Source organism: Hyaena hyaena, unplaced genomic scaffold (genome assembly GCF_003009895.1).
Source record: "Hyaena hyaena isolate Hyena2069 unplaced genomic scaffold, ASM300989v1 scaffold_175, whole genome shotgun sequence".
Taxonomy (NCBI): domain Eukaryota; kingdom Metazoa; phylum Chordata; class Mammalia; order Carnivora; family Hyaenidae; genus Hyaena; species Hyaena hyaena.
In genome coordinates, this window is record NW_024080808.1 from 70,047 (window position 1) to 76,929 (window position 6,883).

The following is a 6,883-nucleotide window of genomic DNA, read 5'->3' on the forward strand; positions in this document are numbered from 1 at the left end:
ACAAGGAGATATCACCTCACACCTGTTACAATGATTCTCATCAAGCAGATGAGAGATAATAATCACTGGCAACAATGTAGAGAAAAAGGAATACTTATGTACTGTTAGTGGGAATGTAAAGTGGTATAGCCACTATGGGAAACAGTATGGAGGTTCCTCAAAAACTGAAACATATGATCTGTGTACATATCCAAAGGAAATGAAAACAATATAAAAATGTATCTGCATTCCAATTTTCATTGCAATATTATTCACAAAAGCAAGATATGGAAACAACAAGTATGCACCAATCAATGAATGGTTAAATGTGTGGTATATATACACAAACAATGGAATATTATTAGGTCATGAAAAGAGTAACATCCTGACATTTGCAACACCATGGATGGAACTTTAGGACATTATACTAAGTGAAATAAGTCAGAGAAAGGCAAATACTATATGATATCACCTCTATGTGGAATCTAAAACAAAAAACAAAGCAACAAACAAACAAACAAACAACTGAACTTGTAGAAACAGAGAGTCAAATAGTAATTTTCAGGGGAGATGTTTTAAGGGTACAAACTTACAACTAATAGTTAAATAAGTTCTGGAGACTTAATGCACAGTATAGTGACTATAGCCAACCATACTGTATCATAAACTTCTAAATTGCTAAGAGATTAGATCTGAATTGTTCTCACCACAAAAAAAAGTGATAATTATGTGATGTGATAGAGGTGTTAGCTAATCCTATGGTGGTAATCATATTGCAATATATAAGTGTATCAAATCAACACCTGGTACACCTTAAAATTACACAATGTTATATGTCATATTTCAATTTTTAAAAAAATACTAAATTCTACCCCACTCCACCCCTGCCAAAAAACAAAAACAAAACAAAACAAAACAAAAAAAACCACAATGTCAGAAAGAGAGGCTTGGCCAAAGCTAACAAAGCAATGAACTAGCATGTAAAGGGAAAGCAGTAAACCTTTCCTGGCCACACTCCACACCACAACTAATTTAGGTACCCAGCCCTATTTTCCCATTGACTTCATTTTTCTACTGCATTGGAAAAGCAAAACTTTTTCTCCATTCCTTCAGTTCCTAATGATTTTGGACTCATTATCAGCTCCTGTCTTTCCCTCACCCCATACAGATAATCCATCAATAAACCCTGTTTCCAGGGTTCATTGGTGGCTCAGTTGGTTAAGTGTCTGAATACTGATTTCAGTTCAGGTCATGATCTCCTGGTTCATGAGTTTGAGCCCCATGTTGGGCTCTGCACTGGCCATTTGGAGACTTGCATGGGATTCTCTGTCTCCCTCTCTCGAAGCACCCCCCTCAAAACAAACATTACAAAAATAAACACTATTACCTGTATTTTAAATATAACTAACCTCTAATATCCTAGTCCAAACCACTATCTTGCCTGAACAAATATAATACCTTCCTTTTTTTTTCTTTTAATGTTTGTTTATTTTTCAGAGAGAGAGAAAGAGGGAGCATGAGCAGGAGAAGGGCAGAGAGAGAGGAAAACAGAAGATGTGAAGCAGGCTCCACACCGACAGTAGGAGCCCAACATGGGGCTCAAACTCGCGAACGTGGGCTCAAACTCATGAACAGCAAGATCATAACCTGAGCCGAAGTTGGACACTTAACCAACTGAGCCACCCAGGTGCTACAATAAAATACCTTCTTAAATAGCGTCCCTGATTCCACTCTTAGTACACTTTATTTTCCACACAGTACTCAAAGGAATTATTTGAAAACTTAGGTCAGACCCTGTTACTTCTCTGCTCAAAGTCCTCCAAAGCAGTCAACGTGAAAGTAAAGTGTGATGTCCTCATCAGAGCTTCATGTCCCAGCCTCATTCTCCCCACCACTCTTTCTGTTCCAATCATGCTGGTCTGGTTGCCTGAAGCCTAGAATGTTCTCCCAAATATTTATGTGGCTTTCTCCCTCACTTCATTTAGATCTGTTCAACTACCACCCTCTAAGAAGAGGCTCCCAACCAGTTCATTAAAAAAGGTAATTTCTGGGGCACCTGGATGGCTCAGTTGGTTGAGGGTCCAACTATGGCTCAGGTCATGAACTCATGGTTAATGTGTTTGAGCCCCACATTTGTCACCACAGAGACCACTTCAGATCCTGTCCCCCTCTCTCTGCCCTTCCCCAACTTGTGCTCTCCCAAAAATAAATATTTTTTTAAAAAAATAATTTCTTTCCTTTCTACCCTCTCACCTGCTTCATTTTCCTTCAGAGTGCTCATCATTTGTTTGGTTGCTGTCTACCTCCTACCATTAGAATGTAAGCCCTATTTGGACAGGGACCAATGTCAAATTCTGCCTCTTCCCAATAATAGCTGAGGTGTTGAAGGGATCAATTTTTAAAAACCAAAACATCTTTTAAAATTTTTTTCTTACATGTTTACTTATCTATTTTAAAACAGAAAGCACAAGTGAGAGAGGATCAGAAAGAGAAGAGAGAGAGAATCCCAAGCAGGCTCCACACTGTCAGCATAGAGCCCAACGTGGGGCTTGATCTCACAAACCAATAGATCAAGACATGAGCTGAAACCAAGAGTCTGTCACTTAACCGACTGAGCCACCCAGGTTTTGGCCCCAAAACCAAAATGTTTTTTAAGTATTGTGTTTTCCCCTGAATAAAATAATTTCTTGAGGAACATCACCTGATTGGAATAAAATAATTGTATTTTTTATGTAGGGCCCATGAAAATTCTCCACTGGCAGCAAAGAGTTTTCCTGGAATAGAAAGCACCTCTAAAAGTTTACCTTTATAAAAGTTTACCTTTATTCATGTGTTCTTTTTCAGGAGAAAAACAAAACATAACCCTTTAGTGTATGGGGTGGGGCAGTTGGGGAGTTGCCACATAAGAAACACGTTATCAGAAAAATTCCATCAGAAACAAAACTACTGCTCCAAAACTATTGTATTTCACATCTTACTTTCTCTAAAGAATTTATGTGGGGCTCATTTTCCTGTTCTTGTTTTTGGTTTAACAGCCTCATTTTGTGTTTCTTTCGAAAGATCACATTTGGTCTCCAACCCTGGGACTATTATCTCCATTGTCACACCAGTACTCTGCCACTTGTATTGTGCTTCTTTTCAAATTGCCTGAGCCCTTTTACTACTTATTAAGGTGCAGTTCTTTTTAAAGCTGGGAACACAACATGGCCATCCAACCTCATGAATCTGCTTTCTAGGTGTCCTGAATGTGAAGATGTCTGATAAGAATAAGGGGTGAAGGCTGTCACCAGCACAGGATAAGAGAGCAGGCTTTTGCCCATCCCCCTGGGGAGAGGAGCACTGGGCCCCTTTCACCTCCTTCTCACAGCTCTGGTTTGCCCTGCAGCTTTCCCAAGCTCCCTCTACAAGCTCTTTGAGAGGAAGTGGACACTGGGGGATCTAGCAGAAACTCCTCTATGGTGTTTGTGAATTTTTATATTCACTGATAGTCTAATTTTACTGGCCTGTAAATACTCATTAGGCCATAGGTCACCAAAGAGAGAAAACCAGATTCTCATATGGGCATCTTGACTGGGTATCTGTTAAATAGTGTGGAAGCTATTAAATGTGTTACATTCTGGTACCCTAATAGGTACCCATTACCATCTCATTCTAGGATAATCTTTTAGGGCCCTCCCCTTTGAGGTTAAAACTTCAGTGACTAAAACAGGAAATACTCATTACCCAATTTGTCCCCCTCTCAACCAAAAACTAAAAAAGCACTTGGAAACACTGTCTTAGAGCTAAAGAGCCCCAACATAGTCAGTTGGTCCCCAAAGGTGGACTGACTTGCCCAAAGCCATGCTATATATAGTTTAGAGGCTGAGTCTAGAGTAAAAGCATTAATGCCCTCTGGCAAAGTGTTCTTTCCTCTGAGCCATATGTCCACTGACTTACTCAAAACCCATGACAAGACACAGAGAAATTCATTCACTCAACAGTTTAAGTACCTAATGTGTGCCAGACTCAGTGCTAACAGGCTGGGATACAGTAGTGAACTCAGTGGAGCCACCTTACAAAATAACCTATTCAACAAGCATTTCAGATAGCAATAAGTGCTATGAAGAAAATAAAACAGGAGTATATAATATGGAGTGAAGGAGTAGGGCCTCACTATGTGCTGATCAGAGAGCTCCCTGTGGAGAAGATGTGAATGACAACAGAGCCAGTCATGCAAAATCTGGGGGTCAAAGCATTCCAGGCAGAGGTATCAAGTGCAAAATCCTCAGGCTGGAAGCAATGTGCATCAGGAGAGTGTAGCACATAAAGGGACAGTGGTAAGGAATTATCAGACAGACAGAAGTCAAGAATGTCGAGTCTTACAGGCCACTGAAAAACTTTTGTGTATTACTCCATCTTTCCTTCTACCTGCTCCCATATCTGAATAGCATGTACATGACATTGTGGTCAGAATTTATCCCTCAGTCCTCATTAATTAAAAGATAATAGTGATGTACTAGAACACTGTCACCAAGTAATCACTTTCAGCAACAATAAAATGCATTTATGTTTCCAAAACAAAGCACTTGATCCCCCTGGCAATATTCAAGGGCACTGACTGCACTTGCACTGGGCCCTGTGATTATTGCAGATTTAATCAGTTTATCCAATGGGTATCAGTGTAGAGCTGTGGCAGTGCCCCTGCGGACCCCAACACACTGATTGGTACACATAACAGAGCTATTGTGTGGCTGAAACCAATCAGGGACTAGACCAGTTCATCCCAGAGGAACTCAACTGTTATGACTGGCTCAAGTCACGGTGATTGTTTATTAATTTTGCCAATGAATAAAGCTTATCCACATTCAATGGATCCAACTGGTTGGCCCAGATCCCACAGCACATAACTAATGCTGCACTGCATTGGGATATTTCTGAACTGACATGTGGCAGCCCAAGAAAATCTAAATGAGGTCATCAACACCTGGGTTCTGACCAAAAAAAAGGTCAAATTAATGCAAAACAATGAACTGGTCAAACAACCAGCTGCTATCTTCCTGCCCTAGCACATTCATTTCTGGAAACTATGTCCAACTGGTTATGACAAGAAGGTTCTTCAACTATCCCACTGTGTGTAAGAACAAGAAATCTTAACTCCAGCACCTTGGCCACCTTCCATTTTGGGTAATTATATTCTGTATGTTAAGAACTTCCTCTGCATTAGGCCTTCAGAAACATGACTGGATGGAGTTTCAGTGCCCCCAATCTCAATGCCTTATCCCAGAAGAACCTTTACTTACAGTCGTGTTCGAGAAGCTTACACACACACACACACACACACACACACAATCAGAGCCAAATATGTTTTTCACACACACGATAATTTTATGCCTACCATTGGAAAGGTATGAGCATATTAAATAAAACAATACTCAACTGAGAGAAATGTGTAATTTGGTTCACTAATAGGCCTTCATGCCAGAGGTTTATTGGTTTCTGCATCACAAGGGAGCTCATTACGACAGAAGCTTCGCCTGGAGTGTATTACAAATAGGGGATTGCCCCATTTTCTAGGTGTTTGAGGAGAATAGTAGAGAAAGGAGAGCTGTGATGTTGTAGGAATCAAGGCACCTGGAGCCAAAAGCAAACTGAAGAGAGAGAGGTGGTCTAGCTAGCTGCTATTGTAAAGACCTGAGTGGCTCATTAAAAATATATATATATATATAGTATAAACACATGCATACACACACACACAGATACATTATGCATATGTACACATAATATATATACGTATTCAGCATGAGAGGGCCCCTCCCTAAAACACCACACCTCCTCACTGGTCAGACTGACCTTTTGCAGCCTCTTCTGGGTCTTTTTACCTTTCAGAGTAAAGTTTTGACTACCCCTTTCAGTCACATGACTTTGGAGATATTGATTCCACCACCCATACAGTATGATGGCTTTGCCATGGGAGTTCAGAAGATATGGCACCTATATTTTATCAGCAAAGACAAATCACCAGGGCAGGAAGTAAACATGCATGATTCATATTCTTCTTCATGTCTCACCCTATGCCACAAGAGTCAGCCCAGGTTACTAAAGGTTAATGCTTCACCTTTAGAATCCAGGTGACCAGCAAGGTACTATTTAAAACACCTGAGCACTCTTTATCATCATCATGATTCTGCACCATAGTTGTATAGCAACAGAGTAAAATTGTGCAATGCTTTCATCAAAGCCTTGAAAAGATGTTAGTTAAGATCAATCTCATGGCTTAGGGTTTGGAGTTTTGTTTTTTCTTTTCTTTTTCTCTCACATGCTCTCTTTCTAGCATCCATCTAATCTAGCTCCCCTGAAATTTTGAACATTCCTCCAAAGACGAAACAGAGTTAGGAAACCTGGATGATGAGGCTCTCTCCTGTACAAGAGAGACTTTCCTGGACAAACAAGGGCCAGGAGAGAAATAGGACTTCCCTGGGTCATGACACAAGCCTTGGGAGTCTTAAGGAATAATGTTGGGTATAAAGAGAAATGTATAGGGAAAACTTCCATAAACAGGAAAAAATCCTGATATATATCCTGGCAAGTGAGTGGAATAAATCTGAAATAAAAACAAATTGGCACTAGAAGTTCCATAAGTGAGCAGACATTAAGGGGAAAAGGGCAGACACAGACAGAAGGCGGCCCGTGGCATTTTGGAGGTTGCCTGTAAGGGGGACTCGAAGACTGGGATGAAGAAGACCCTGGGGTATGTGACATACACATGATGTCCAGGTCAGCACAATGTTTTTGTGTGAAATGCAAACCTTCCCAAATTTCAAGAAGCCAAATGGCTCTATTTTACTTGGTTAGGTAAAATAACAGTAGAGTGGGTCTTGCACTCTGTGAATTCCACAGAGCACTCAGGGATAGAAAATGCTAACTA